Source organism: Hyla sarda, chromosome 4 (assembly GCF_029499605.1).
Source record: "Hyla sarda isolate aHylSar1 chromosome 4, aHylSar1.hap1, whole genome shotgun sequence".
In the NCBI taxonomy this organism is placed as follows: Eukaryota; Metazoa; Chordata; class Amphibia; order Anura; family Hylidae; genus Hyla; species Hyla sarda.
Window position 1 is genome coordinate 213,037,614 of NC_079192.1, and position 15,850 is coordinate 213,053,463.

The window sequence follows — 15,850 nt, forward strand, 5'->3', positions numbered from 1 at the left end:
TTTATTACACTTTGTTAGACTTTTAGGAGGAATCATTAGATTCCACATACAGATCAATAGAATTCTATTGAACTCCTTGATCTGTGAGCTCTGCGATCCATTGATAGAGCCTGGTCCAGCCAGGATCTATCAATGACAGAGCCGGACAGCAGGAAGCAGAGGTAAGTCCTCTGGCTACCTCTATAGTGGATCGCCCCCTCGCGATCACGCTGCGGGGGGGGGGGGGGGCATCGACCCCACTAGCCCACCAGGGAGTATACACATGTCCCTTTAGACGCCGCTGTCAGCTTTGATCTAAGGGGTTAATAGCCAGCCACGGTGATCGCCGCATGCTGGCTATTTTCAGTAGCCGGGGGGGCTGCCGCTAACAGCCGGGGGCTGCAGAGTATGGAGAGGGCAGGAGTCCGGAGCCCGCTCCATACATACAGACTGCTGAGCGCTGCATGATATCTATTAGCGGCGGTATGAAACTTGCGCTCCGTGCAGACGTGTGTCCGCTCCTCCCCTCAGCTCTCTGAACGTTTCTGAAGCTAGAGCTGGGAGGAGCAAAGGCAGGGGACACAGGTCTGCGTGGGGAGCAAGAAGCCACGCCCCCTCATCTCCCCCGCAGGTCTGCATTGCAGAAAGAAGGCAGAGCAAGGGGAGTGAGGACATACACAGCTTCTCATCTCCCCTCCCCCTGCTCTGCCTTCAGAGGACGCAAGTTTCCACAGCTGGGGGCTGCAGAGTATGGAGCGGGCACGAGCCAGGAGCCTGCTCCATACAGAATGCAGAGTGCCGCAGCGCTTGTCAGGTCCGGCACTGCTTGCCCAAAGCCGGGCTAAGGGCAGGAAAAATTAACCTGCCCGGCACCCAGACCTGCATGTCCCGGGCGCCGGACGATATGAATTCCACATCCCTGATAGCTAGTAGGAGCTATACAAGAATAAATCTGTCTTATAAAAAATAAAAGTAAAAACTGTTCTAAAAAGTGACAGGTCCCTTTAGTTTAAACACTGTTTTTTGAAAACTACATGCTTTTTCAAACATTCCCTAATAAAACCAAATGGGTGATGGAAACCCTGCATTTTGGAGTGTTTTATGGCCCAGTTTTACTTTTATAAGTACACTCTAATGTATTGATGAGAAGAGCACTCCAACCCTCAGGGCAGTGACTGCCAGGTTTAGTGCTGGCCTTAGGAGTAAACTAGACTCAAACTATGAGACTAGTGATATATACTTAGAATATGCTGCCTTTACATTAACCTGTCACGTCCACTTTATTCATTTCCTTTGTAACACTATGATGTATACCAGAAGCTCCATTCTCACATCAATAGTGAAGAATGTACCAAACCAAAATTACAACTTGCTAATCTCTATTAGTAAAACTAACACTGTACAACTAAATCTATCAAATATAGTTCAATCATAAACAGTATATTACAAACTATTCTTCATTGTCCAGACCAGAAATTAGCATTAACGTAAATAGTAACCAGTAGTCATTGAGTACTTGTCCAAGGCAGAAATAGACGTAAAGTAACTGTATAGCCACAGCCTGTTTACAGCAGCACAGCACAAATATCCCATCATTTCCGGCACAAATCTTGGCCGTGCATTCGAATGTATTCTCCACAATACCAGTATGCTAGCAGGCAGTGTGCCATCCTTTCAGCCTGCCCACACAACATTTATGCCCTTGAATTTAATGTGCGCTCACAAGTTATTTGTAACTGTGCAGCACATCATGCCCACACAGCTTTATCACACACTAAGGCTCTGTTCCCAAAGTGTTAAAAGCCTACGTGTCCCATAGGGCTCCATTATTCCGACAGTGACCAAAAGCATATCCTTCGGGCCTCCACTGACTCGGTAGGATGCTTCATAGGGCATATGGTCTTCATAAGAAGGGGTATCCTGCTTGAGAGTCCTCCTGAGAGTGGCCTCTGTTGAAGCATGTTTGAGACGTGCTTTTATTATAAAAAGCCACTCATTTGATGTATTAAAAAGTCATGTAATACTAAATGTCCCCTGGCTGACTGCTGTTTCCTCCAGTACAATGATCTGTTCACATGGGTGCTAGGACCAGAACCTGAGGTAGACAGACAACCCCTTTAGGGTGCATTCCCACCTGGCGTACTTTGCTGCTGCGTATTTTACTTCCCATTGAAGTCAATGGGTTAGAAAATACGCAGCAGCAAATAAGTCAGGTGGGAATGTACCCTAAGGGTACGTTCACACGCGAGGATTTACAGCGTATTTTACGCTGCAAATCTGCTGGTGAAGGCCCGCTCTATGCTGGCTTTACATGTGCCTGCTGGTAGCGGCAATACGCGAGAGTCGCAGTATACTCTCACATCGCGGGAGTTCTCTGTCTAGCTCAGAGCAAGGAGAGCGGCCGCGATTTGTGAGTACGCCGTGCACATCGCTGCAGTGTGTCTGCTCGTAGTGGCGTATTGCCGCTACCAGCAGGCACATGTAAAGCCAGCATAGAGCGGGGCCTTCCCCAGCAGATACGCAGCTAAATGCGCACGTGTGAACGTACCCTTAGGGTACGTTCACACGTGCGGATTTACAGCGTATTTTATGCTGCAGATCCGCCGCTGAAGGACCTCTGTATGGTGCCCTTAAATGTGCCTGCTCGGAGCGGCAATACGCCGCTCCGAGCAGACACACTGCGATGTGCGAGTCGCTGCGCATGCCCGGTATACTTGCACACATCGCGGCCGCTTCCCCTGCTCAATGAGCTAGGCCGAGAGCTGCCGCGATGTGCTAATATACTGCGCATGGCGACTTGCACATCGCAGTGTGTCTGCTCGTAGCAGCGTATTGCTGCTCCGAGCAGGCACATATAAAGGCAGCATATAGGAGGTCCTTCAGCGGCGGATCTGTAGCGAAATCCGCACGTGTGAACGTACCCTTAGGGTAAATTCACAGCAGAATGGCTGCAAAATGTCTTCAATATATAGTGATATAGATATTTGCATCAAAAGCCACATGTGACACAGATTTTGATGCCGATTTGAAGCAGGAGTCCTCTGCCTATACAATTTTAGATTTCTACTAAATCCCTTAAAGGGGTACTCCACTGGCCAGCATTTGGAACATTTAGTTCCACCGCTGTGTTGGTCAGTGGAGTACCCTTTTAAATACACGAAAATAAACTGGGAACATGAGTCAGTACTAACCTGTTTCACAATGGACTAGCTCAGATGAAAATTGTAGGTGCAATGAAACAAAGTGGAATGATTTACAGTATCAAGTTCTCTACTGCAACCCGAGCGCAACAGATCCTCCACTTGCAGAACACTAGAGAGGGTGAAGCGCAAGGTAAAAATCTGTCTTGGTTGATGACAAAATGCAAATATGTAAAATGAAAACCTGATCTATTATCAGAGCAAATGCTGTAGTGGCAAGAACAAACAGGCAAACTATAGCAGCATACACCTACAAATGCAGTCATTGTTTTCAAAATAAAATCTATTTTACACTTGTGTAACTGTATAACAAACAAACATCAAACAGCTGCCAAGTATTGGACAATGTGAGACGTTTCCCTAAAGCAGTGGTCTTCAACCTGCGGACCTCCAGATGTTGCAAAACTACAACTCCCAGCATGCCCGGACAGCCGTTGGCTGTCCGGGCATGCTGGGAGTTGTAGTTTTGCAACATCTGGAGGTCCGCAGGTTGAAGACCACTGCCCTAAAGAATCAAACAAAATGACAACAGTAAGTAAGCCCTGAGTACCATCATCACTATAATATTATTTTATTATAATAGTTATCCAGCATCTAACATTTTCTGGTGGCGTTCATAATATTCAGTTATTCTGATACAGAGCCCAGAATGTTATAGCCACTGTAAAATTGTCCAAAATTCAAAATACACTTACATAAAACATTGGTAGAAAATAATAATAATAAATAATCCAATGAGTGAATACAAGCAACACAACTGCTTTAGATGCCCTGATCAGTACTGATCACGGCATCTTAAAAAGGTTAATAGTGGGCATCAGCGTGATCACTGGGGGGCACCAAAACGAACATTTACACACCTTGTCATTAAGGGTTTGGCAGGGTGTCAGCACCCTCACTGATCAGCTGTTTGGCCGAGCTGTGTTGTTCGGATGTAAACCACATACTGAGCCAGGCACTTCAACACCATACATTCTGTAATGACCATACCAGGTGACGGCAGCTTAGTTTTCAATCTCTTATCACTAAATTCCAGCAAACAGCATGGAAGTAAGCAAGAAAAGACGGGATCAGTTCTCAGACATGAACAGGAAAGGATACAGGGCATGCATTGTGACTTTTCAGAGGTCATTGCACAGGGAAGGGGAGGCTAAGCTGTGAACATCACCTGTTGTGAATACATGTCTTATCTACTGGTGCCACCTTTCTCTGTGTTGTGATAAGGAAGACCCTGGTGGAAAGTGATCTGAACAAGACGTCTCAGCTTAGTGTAGGGCCTAGCGGCCAGACTAAAATATACAAAGAGAAGAAAAGAAGGAGGGAGGTCAGCGCCTTGTGTAATACAGTTGGGTATGGTCCCCTTGAGTAGGTAGGACTCTCAACCTTTAAAGGGGTAGTCCAGTGGTGAAAAACGTATCCCCTATCCTAAGGATAGGGGATAAGTTTGAGATCGCAGGGGGTCCGACCGCTGGGGCCACCTGCGATCTCTCTGTACAGGGCCCCGGCTCTCCGGCCAGATAGCGGGTGTCGACCCCCGCACGAAGTGGCGGCCGACACGCCCCCTCAATACATCTCTATGGCAGAGCTGGAGATTGCCGAAGGCAGCGCTTCGGCTCTGCCATAGAGTTGTATTGAGGGGGCGTGTCAGCCGCTGCTTCGTGCAGAGGTCAACACGCCCCCTTCCCACGAGCTGTCGGGGCTCCGTACAGGAGATCGCAGAGGGCCCCAGCGGTCGGACCCCCCGCAATCTCAAACTTATCCCCTATCCTTAGGATAGGGGATAAGTTGTTCACCACTGGGTCACCACTGGACTACTCCTTTAAAGCCTCTTGGCTTATATGCATATCACCCTGTATAGGGGTAGTGTAGTCTGTCCTTTGAGCTGCAAACTGGTGGTGCCTGGACTGGTATCCTCTGCAGGAACCTGTGGTGGAAATGGAGAAATACGAAGAAGGCAGTGGAGATGGCGCTGCTCAGTGAAGTTGTATGTAAGAATGTGGTCTGTTTATATTAAAATAAAACATGATACATAAAAGCAATAATGCGTTTCGGGATTAGCATATCCCTTCTTCAGATTGCGAGTGTAGTGTACACTCGCAATCTGAAGGGATATGCTAATCCCGAAACGCGTTATTGCTTTTATGTATCATGTTTTATTTTAATATAAACAAACCACATTCTTACATCCAACGTCTTCTGGACAACTTCACTGAGCAGTGCCATCTCCACTGCTTTCTTTCTTCATATTTTTCCAGACTAAAATAGATGGCAAAATGGAAAATTAGGAAGAAAAAAAAAAAAATCATTTAAAAAGGGCCAGTTCACACCGAGTAATGCAAGAGGAATTTATTCGAGTAATTCCTCTTGAATTCTCCGCTTAGGGTGGTTTCACACAACAATTTTGCTATACGGTTTTGGCATAAACAAAAAAAAACCTATGCAACCGTACAGAAAACCGTGCCCATAGACTTCCCAATGGAAACCATATGCACCATACTGTATACGGTTGTCTCCGTTTTTCAAACCACACTTTTTTTCCTTTTTTTTTTCCGGACAGAAAACCGTGGCCTACCACGGTTTTTGATCCGGGTGAAAAACCGTATTAAAGGGGTTCTCCGGTGCTTACATATCTTTTCCCCTATCCAAAGGATAGGGGATAAGATGCCTGATCGCGGGAGTCCCGCCGCTGGGGACCCCCGGGATTATGCACATGGCACCCAGTTTGTAATCCGTCCCCGGAGCGTGTTCGCTCCGGGTCTGATTACAGGCGACCAACGGCCGGCGGCGTGTGATGTCACGCCTCCGCCCCCGTGTGACGTCACGCTCCACCCCTCAATGCAAGACTACGGGAAGGCGGCGGGACTCCCGCGATCAGGCATCTTATCCCCTATCCTTTGGATAGGGGGTAAGATGTGTAAGCACCGAAGAACCCCTTTAAACTGTATACAGTGACCCCTCGATCTACGATGGCCCCGACATACGATCATTTCAAGATACGATGGCCTCTCAGAGGCCATCGCATGTTGAAGGCAGCATCAACATACGATGCTTTTGTATGTCGGGGCCATCGCATAAATGGCTATCCGGCAGCGCTGACTGCTTCAGCTGCCACCGAATAGCCGTTTACGGTGCCCTGTGTGGTCCGCTGACGATCACTTACCTGTCCTGGGGGCTCCAGCGCGTCCTCTTCAGGATCCCCTCCATCGTCGGCGCTCTCCATCGTCGTCATCACGTCGCTGCGCACGCCGTCCCATCATCCAATAGGAGTGGCGTGCTTAGCGACGTGATGGCGGTGACGGAGAGCGCGGATGCCGGGGAAGCAGAGGCCTTACCAGAGCATCGGGGACAAGGCGACAGCGATGGACGGTGACATCCCGGGCAGCGGTGACGGTCCCGAGCGGCGGGGACAGGTGAGTACAACTTCCTATACCAGTGGTCTTCAACCTGCGGACCTCCAGATGTTGCAAAACTACAACACCCAGCATGCCCGGATAGCCAACGGCTGTCCGGGCATGCTGGGTGTTGTAGTTTTGCAACATCTGGAGGTCCGCAGGTTGAAGACCACTGTCCTATACTTTACATTGCACGGATCCCTCAACATGCGATGGTTTCAACAAACGATGGTCCGTTTGGAACGGATTACCATCGTATGTTGAGGGACCATTGTACTTTTTTTTTTTTACACATGGGAGTCAATGAGAACTGTACATAACCGTATGTGCGTACAGTTCCATCCGGTTTTCACCATCTGGTTTTTAACTTTGCACAGTTTTTTTTCTTGGAATTTCAATCAAACAAGTGAAACTTTGTTCCTAATGGAGGAAAAGTTAAAAACGTATGCAACCGGACATCATTTTTCCAACCGTATATGGTTTTCAACCGTATACAGAAAAAAAATTGTACACACACATTTTGATACAGTTTAGTCAGGTTTTGAGTATTTTTTTTTTTTTTTTTTTTTTTTTTTATCATAAACCCAATTTGGGAACTGTATTGCAAAAACGTGGCGTGAACCCAGCCTGAGAAATTATGAACATCTGCTTTGCCATTGACTTCAATTTATTTTACTCTGCACTGTTCACACCGCAGAATTCCATTCCGCTAGAAGAAAAATAAATATATAGGGAAATTCCAATTGGTGGTTGTAGTCCAGCCAAAAAAAAAAAAAAAAAGAATTCTAAAAAAATAAAATAAAAATAAAAAACTGTTTCCTCCTATATTCTGTGCGGAAAATCTAGCGGGAAAAAAAAAAAAAAAAAACACAATGTAAATTCTGCGGCTGAATTTTTACGCAAGGATTCCTCTCCTATTCCTCAGTATGAATGCACCCTAACAGAAGGTCATTTTCTGATGACACCCTCACTTTAAAATTAACCTGTGGACAGGTTTATGCTAGGCTACCCAAGAGCATTATAAAGTGGGGAGACATTCTGATTTCTGTGTCACTTACTTGTCAATATGCTGTGATTTTCCTAAAACACTTTACCTGGTGAAGCACAAGCCAACTACCTGTAGATGGATGGGCAGCATTACCCTACAGCTCATGAATGCAGAGGACCACAGATCTAAGAGGACTCCTGAACCCCACACAGAGCTAAGCTCACGTTGCACCAACATACATCCAACACAGCGCTGAATTAATAAGAATACAGTGATCCCTGAAGTTACAATATTAATTGGTTCCAGGACGAACATTGTATGTTGAAACCATTGTATGTTGAAACCACTCTATGGAAACCTGGTAATTGGTTCTAAAGGCACCAAAATGTCATCCAAAAATAGGAAAAAGTGAGAAGAAAAAATAAGTAGATAACTAATACAGATAAAGCAAGTCCTTACATATACAAGTAAGAAAGATCTGCTGGGAGCTGTAATCACTGTCTATGTCAGTGTTTCCCAAGCAGGGAGCCTCCAGCTGTATCAAAACTACAACTCCCAGCCTGCCCGGACAGCCAAAGGCTGTCCGGGAAGGCTGGGAGTTGTAGTTTTGCTACAGCTGGGGCAACCCTGCTTGGGAAACACTGGTCTATATAGAGGACAGGAGCTTCTTCAAGGTCCTGTAATGTCCTAAAAAAATAACATTGAGTCGCCCTCACCTGGTGTCCAAAGGAGCAGCTAACCATGTACTGTAGGGGGCGCTACCACCAGTCAGTGCATACGCTTCAGTAATACAGGGGTTTTACCATTCTGATTGGTCGGTTCTTCCGGCCATTGACATGTTTCACAGATCTGGACTGTCTGTACATTGTACAGTATGTTGAGTCTGGTTTCCACTTACAATGGTCCAGAAAAGACCATTGTATGTTGAAACTATTGTATGTTGAGGCCATTGTAAGTTGAGGGATCACTGTAATAATAATAATTAGTGTCTACCATGACATTGTGCTGTGCTCAGAACCTGGTGACATTCATCGTAATCTTATTCAATAGTTTTCTGCTAGATCAGTGTTTCCCAACCAGGGTGCCTCCAGCTGTTTTAAAACTACAACTCCCAGCATGCCCGGACAGCCAAAGGCTGTCCGGACATGCTGAGAGTTGTAGTTTTAAAACAGCTGTAGGCACCCTGGTTGGGAAACACTGATCTAAATCTTCTCACACTATTATTCTTCCTCCTTTTCCCACCCTCAGGTTTTCAATGTTTTGGACTACAGAATTCAACAGGCCCTGACAGACCCCATTGTAGATTAATCTGAAAAGAAATCCCGTAGCAGCAATGGCTCCGCCAACAGAAGCCATGATACAAATGTGTACAGAGCTTTTAAGTCCAAATTTACATTTCCTATGAAATTTTATACACAGGCAGGACAAAAGCAGCACAAAATGTGTCACAACACGCACAGTAACCAGAAGAACTGGAACGCAAACGTTTACCCAACCCTAACACGTAGAAGGAGCTGGAAAATTTCAGACACTCATCAATAATCTGACTGGTGTTGAATGTGTAAATAGCCAGGACCTGAACTTGATATATTAAGGACAAAAAAACAAACCTAATTATTGTTTAAGGTTCTCACTTGCTAAGAAATAAAAAGGTCGTCACTAGAGAAAAACAAGAAGTTAATAATGTTACTTTTTTCTGCAGACGCTTAAAATAAAGCTGATGTACGTTTGTTGTGTACAGTGCCTACGTGCTGATGTACGTTTGTTGTGTACAGTGCCTACGTGCTGATGTACGTTTGTTGTGTACAGTGCCTACGTGCTGATGTACGTTTGTTGTGTACAGTGCCTACGTGCTGATGTACGTTTGTTGTGTACAGTGCCTACGTGCTGATGTACGTTTGTTGTGTACAGTGCCTACGTGCCGGAGTCATGACCATGTGTGCGGTCAATGGGATAGGCTGCAAGACGTCAGCTTAGTGCAAGGCCTAGTGGCCAGAGCAAAATAGTAAATTAGAAAACAAAAATATTTAGAATCTGTTTAACAGATTTGTAAATTACTTCTATTAAAGGGGTTCTCCCTTGTTTATACTGTTTTTTTGTTATTATGTTTGTGTGTTATGTGTGTATAAGTATGTGTGTTTTTTATGTATGTTGTGATTATGTATATATGTATTTTATTACCTTTTGTGAAGATCCGGAAGCTGGCCCCTTTTTCTTCCAGCGGCTTGCTGTGTACCTCTGCCTCCGCCATGTTGTGTTCGGTAAGTGGGATGTCAGCGGGTGTGTTCTTGCTTCTGTCCTTCCCGTCTTCTGACGTCCGAGGCAAATCTTTTCTTCCTGTTTCTTCCGTGGCTCAGCGACAAATCTGTGGCCTTTTCCGGCGCATGCGCAGGTAGTTTTTTGTTTTTTTTACCAATAAAGTTTTTTTGTCTAATTGACAAACTGTCTGCGCTTGTGCGAAGCTACGCTATTAGCGTAGACCTAACGTACGCTACGCTGTTAGCGTAGCACTTGCGTACTCGCACATGCGCAGACAGTTTGTCAATTAGACAAAAAAAACTTTATTGGTATAAAAAAAAAAACTACCTGCGCATGCGCCGGAAGAGGCCGCAGATTCGTCGCTGAGCCACGGAAGAAACAGGAAGAAAAGATTCGCCTCGGACGTCAGAAGATAGGAAGGACAGAAGCAAGAACACACCCGCTGACATCCCACTTACCGAACACAACATGGCAGAGGCCGAGGTGCACAGCAAGCCGCTGGAAGAAAAAGGGGCCAGCTTCCGGATCTTCACAAAAGGTAAGAAAATACATATATACATAATCACAACACACATAAAAAAAAACACATACTTATACACACACATAACACACAAACATAATAATAAAAAACAGTATAAACAAGGGAGAACTCCTTTAAAAAAATCTTTACCCTTCCACTACTTTTTAGCAGCTGTGTGCTACAGAGGAAATTATTTTCTTTAATTTCTTTTTTGTCTTGTCCACAGTGCTCTCTGCTTACACCTCTGTCCGTGTCAGGAACTGTCCAGAGCAGGATAGGTTTGCTATGGGGATTTTCTCCTGCTCTGGACAGTTCCTGACACGGACAGAGGTGTCAGCAGAGAGCACTGTGGACGAGACAAAAAAAGAAATTCAAAAAGAAAATTTCCTCTGTAGCATACAGCTGCTAAAAAGTACTGGATGGGTAAAGATTTTTTAATAGAAGTCATTTACAAATCTTTTTAACTTTCTGTCATGTAAGGAGCTCAGGCAGCAGGGAGAAGGTGGCACGGGCCCTGAGCATAAGCAGCAGCAAGCCGAGCAGCGCAAAAAAAAAAAAAAAAAAAAAAAAAGGGGAACATAGGAAGGCGGGAAAGTTTTTTTTGTTTTGTTTTTTCAACACCTAGAGACACACTTAAGAACACACTGCTTTAATGGCCTATTTACATGTGCTTTATCTTATGCATGTTTGATGTGCAAGATTTGAAGCTGCAGATTTTATTTCAATGTAAACTAAATGACTGATTACAGCTTCCAACAAAACTAAAGTGCTGGAAAACCCCTTTCATATCTTGTCATGATCAGAATGTAACTTTTCGAGTTGTTTTCTATAGAATTTCTTATTTTAGTAAGGAAAACAAATAGCTCCTGAAATAGTCATTTATGCACCCCTGCTTTATGGTCCCAAGTCTTCACACCTCAAACCACAACGCTGACTGCCACGCTGGGCTTAACCATCACGTCCACTGACATCTGTCTCACACACTGGTTGTAATCATTTCCCAACATGTCAGGAAAAAAAACCAGGCCGACAAATGACAGCACATCGGTCACCGGACAACAAGACCGCTTTCTCATCTGTATGAAACATTAGAAGGACAATGCCCAAAAGCCAGAGCTAGAAAAATGCTCAGCTCGCAGCTACATATTTCATAGTGCAGATTCCACAAATACAACTGTCCCTAGTATGAGGTTTAGTTATTACACGTGGTGACATTACTAACTATCACTATGTTCACTAAAAACATCTGACAACATAGAAATAAGAGTTTAACTACTACCTGTTAAGGAATTCTTTGAGCTTGTGTCCAAACGTCACTGCGACAAAGTTTATCTATGGAAGTATACAAATACTGCGAGAACATTCCAGCTGGAGAAGCCTGAACACAGTTTATATATGTCTGCAGCGGCGGTCTGTGTAAAATAAGATGCCAGGATAAGAAATGCTGCCAGCCTAGGGCACTCCATACTCGGAGGATCAGCATGGTTTATCTCAGGTCTACTTACCTCATGTCAATAGATTCATTTGTTACCTATTCAATGCCACGGACACTTGAGGGTCAACAGCCAACAACTCCATTAAAGAAGGACTTCAGTCTTGGGCTGCATTCACACCTCATTTTCAGCCTACGGTTGCTGGATCCGTACCCCAGCTGGACCAGTGCTTAAATCCATTTACTTTAACAAACCAACGGGAATCAAACGGTGACTCTGGTCGGCTCATTTTTGACCTGTATCCAGTTTTGTGACCAGACCTAAAACTGTAGTATGCTACGGTGTAAGGTCCGGTCAGGAAACCGCATACGGGTCAAAAATGAGCCGACCGGAGTCACCATTTGACTCCCGTCGGTTCGTTAAAGTAAATGGATTTCAGCACTGGTCCAGCTGGTGTACGGGAGCGCCCGTTTTTCCCCTCCCCCAGCCGGATCCGGCAACCATAGGCTGAAAACGAGGTGTGAATTCAGCCTTAGACACTTATCCCCTATCCGCTGGATAGGTGATAAGTGTCTGAACGGTGGGACCCCCCACCATCTTCTGTACGGGGACCAGACATTGCCATGGCTTTACGTGGCTAATGCGCGTGTCGTCGACCTCACTGACCCCTCCATACAGCTGTAAGGGAGATGTGGGGATGCACGAATGCTGCATCTCCACCTCTCCCATAGAGATACATGGAGGGGGCGTGTTGGCCGCATCATATTGCAAGATCGGACCCCCTGCGACCAGACACTTATTACCTATCTGCACAATAGGGCATAAGTGTCTCTGGCTGCAGATCTCCTTTAACATATACTGTATGTTTGGCTTGGCCAAACATGAAAAAGAGAAAAAGGTTGAATGAAATCTCTTTTCAGAGAACACAAATGGTTGGCCATGTAAAAATCTGACTGACCGCTGTGCACTGTGAGGGCTCTATGCAGAGTTGATAGGGGTAATGATCTTAGGCAACCTCTAAAAGGACACACAATACAGAGTGAGGCTACATTCACACAGCAGTTTGTCTCCATTATTTTCAGATTGCGAATAGCGGGAGAAAAAATAAAAAAATTGTGCTTGCATCGTTTTTTTCTCCAGCTATTCTCTCTGAAAATAACAGCACCCGATAGACCCAATTAACTATAATGGGGTCCATCGGGACAAGTTATTGCCAGTTATGACCCGTCAAAATGACGGCTATCAAACAAATGAAATAAAAATTAAAAAAAGTTTGACAGACGAATTTGACAGGGCATAACTGTAGTGTGAAAAGGGCCTTACATGCAACAAGGAAGAAATCAAATATTAACTAAGGGGATATACCTTGACAAAGCGACATGAAGCAAAACTATTAGGAACATTGGTGTCCTTACTTGCCCTCTAACGTATTCCCTGCTATATAGCAATAAAGACTGAGATTTTGTACAGTTAGGCTGCTTTCACACTGTAGAATTAAAGGGGTTATCCAGGAAAAAACTTTATATATATTATATATATATATATATATCTCAACTGGTTCCAAAAAGTTAAACAGATTTGTAAATTACTTCTATTAAAAAAAATCTTAATCCTTTCAGTACTTATGAGCTTCTGAAGTTAAGGTTGTTCTTTTCTGTCTAAGTGCTCTCTGATGACACCTGTCTCGGGAACCACCCAGTTTAGAAGAGGTTTGCTATGGGGATTTGCTTCTAAACTGGTTTCCCGAGACAGGTGTCATCAGAGATTACTTAGACAGAAAAGAACAACCTTAACTTCAGAAGCTCTTAATTACTGAAAGGATTAAGATTTTTTAATAGAAGTAATTTACAAATCTGTTTAACTTTCTGGAACCAGTTGATATATATATATATATAAAAAAAAATAAATAAATAAATAAAAGTTTTTTCCTGGACTACCCCTTTAAAGATCTGTTAACAAAACCATTAAAAAAGGGCCATTACAAAACCGCATTACAGTCTATGGGATTTTTCCATTATCTGTTTTAACCCGTCATAGCCCGTTATTAATAACGGACAGTATTTTGTGACAGGAGAAGGTAACGGAAGAAATAGTGCATGCGTTATTTATTCCGTCCTTTCTCCCGTCACAAAATAATGTCAATTATTAATAACGGGCTATGACGGGTTAAAACAGATAATGTAAAAATCCCATAGACTATAATGGGGTTTTGTAACTGCCCTTTTTAATGGTTTTGTTAACGGATCATTATAACGGATCTTTAAAATGGATGAATTTATAGTGTAAAAGAGGCCTTAGTAACCTAGTATATTAACACAAGCAAATCTCTCTCTGAAGGAAAAAAAAGGACATTTTTACATGTTTTTGGTGCTGATTTTGAGGTGTTTTTTTTCCCCATGAGGCTTTTCACACTTTTTTCAAGCTTCCATTGATTCCAATGGGATCGCTCAGAAAAGTGGTGACTTTTTTTTAAAACATGCCTTTTAAAACATTCCCCATTAAATGCGAGGTGGAAACTGCATGTTTTCATGTTTTTGCTTGTCTGAACATCCTCGTGGCCCCAGCTCTTGGGTATCAGATAAAATACTGGCTGCTATACAAACATGGAGATCACTGAAGCCATCCATACAGAAGAAAATATAGACCTCCCCACGGGTTGGAGTACTATAGACTTTAGGGCAGTGTTTTCCAGCCAGCGTGCCTCCAGCTGTTGCAAAACTACAACTCCCAGCATGCCCGGACAGCCAACGGCTGTCCGGGCATGCTGGAAAATGTAGTTTTGCAACAGCTGGAGGCACGCTGGCTGGCAAACACTACTTTAGGGTGAACATACACAATCCAGTGTCTGCCAAAGCAAAGGAAGACCGAGGCCACACTGACCAGTCCGGTATTTTTATTCTTATCCAGCCAGCATAGCCGTGTAACAGGCGGGGGGGGGAACTCCGGGACAAGTTGTTTCGTGCGGCTTAGCACACTTTCTCTATTCCGGCTATAAGAAGTGCGCTAAGCCGCGCAAAACAACTTGTCCCGGAGTTCCCCGCGCCCCCCCCCGCACCTGTTACACCGCTATGCTGGCTGGATAAGAATAAAAATACCGGACTGGTGAGTGCGGCCTTTGTCTTCCTTTGCTTTTGCATTGTGCTCCCTGTTTTGGCTACGCACCTCCGCAGCAGGCTTTGAGTGGATCCCGTCCTGTGTGTAATGTCCGTTTACAGTGTCGCCTAGTTACTAGAGATGAGCGAACTTACAATAAATTTGATTAGTCAATAACTTCTCGGCTCGGCAGTTGATGCTTATCCTGCATAAATTAGTTCAGCTTTTAGATGCTCCGGTGGGCTGGAAAAGGTGGATACAGTCCTAGGAAAGACTCTCCTAGGATTGTATCCACCTTTTCCAGCCCACAGGAGCACCTGAAAGCTGAACTAATTTATGCAGGATAAGTCATCAACTGCCGAGCCGAGAAGCTCGTGACGAATCGAATTTACTGTAAGTTCGCTCATCTCTATTAGTTACGTATGTGCCGGCTCTTGTCTCTTTTTGCTCATTACAATCCATTGTCTGCATGCAACCAACCACCACAAGGGTTTGCTAACAATCTCATGTGGTGACTGGCTGCTGCATTTCGGCCACATGCAGAGCCAGATTGTTGGTTTTCCTCAGTCAGACCACTAAAAGAGCCACAGAATATGAATGTTTAGTTACCAAGACAACACCCCAAAAGGTGGAGTGACAGCAGTACATTTCTAGGTGCATTAGCTTCAGTTTGTTTTTCGTACTGGCTACTAAGATGTGACAGTGATCATATAAACATACATTGTACTTTACATAGAATACATTCCTTTTAACCCTTCAGACTGAAAGGGAAACAAAAATGAATAATTCTGTACGTATCTCACATACAAAAATAAATAGTTACCTCCAAAAAGTGCAACTTCTAAATTTAGTGTAAATTCTGGGCAATAGAGGATAAGTTAGGATAAAGCAAGTACCCTTTAAAAGGGGCACTCCGGTGAAAAACTATTTATAAACTGTTAAAACCAACTGGTGCCAGAAAGTTAAACAGATATGTAAATTACTTC

The 15,850-nt window shown here is 44.3% G+C and overlaps 1 protein-coding gene across 2 annotated transcripts in view; it reads right to left on the bottom strand.

The window, feature by feature from the left end:
- The window catches only part of GNAI1 (G protein subunit alpha i1), a 68,203-nt gene that overhangs the window by 47,776 nt on the left and 4,577 nt on the right, over positions 1 to 15,850 (bottom strand). Inside the window, exon 1 of one of the 2 annotated variants that reach the window (XM_056573425.1) lies at positions 3,171 to 3,241. The exons of the other annotated variant lie outside the window; for it this stretch is intronic. The gene's annotated coding sequence lies outside the window, so the exon portion shown is untranslated. Of the gene's footprint in view, positions 1 to 3,170; positions 3,242 to 15,850 lie in introns of those variants that run through there. 2 annotated transcript variants of the gene reach the window in all.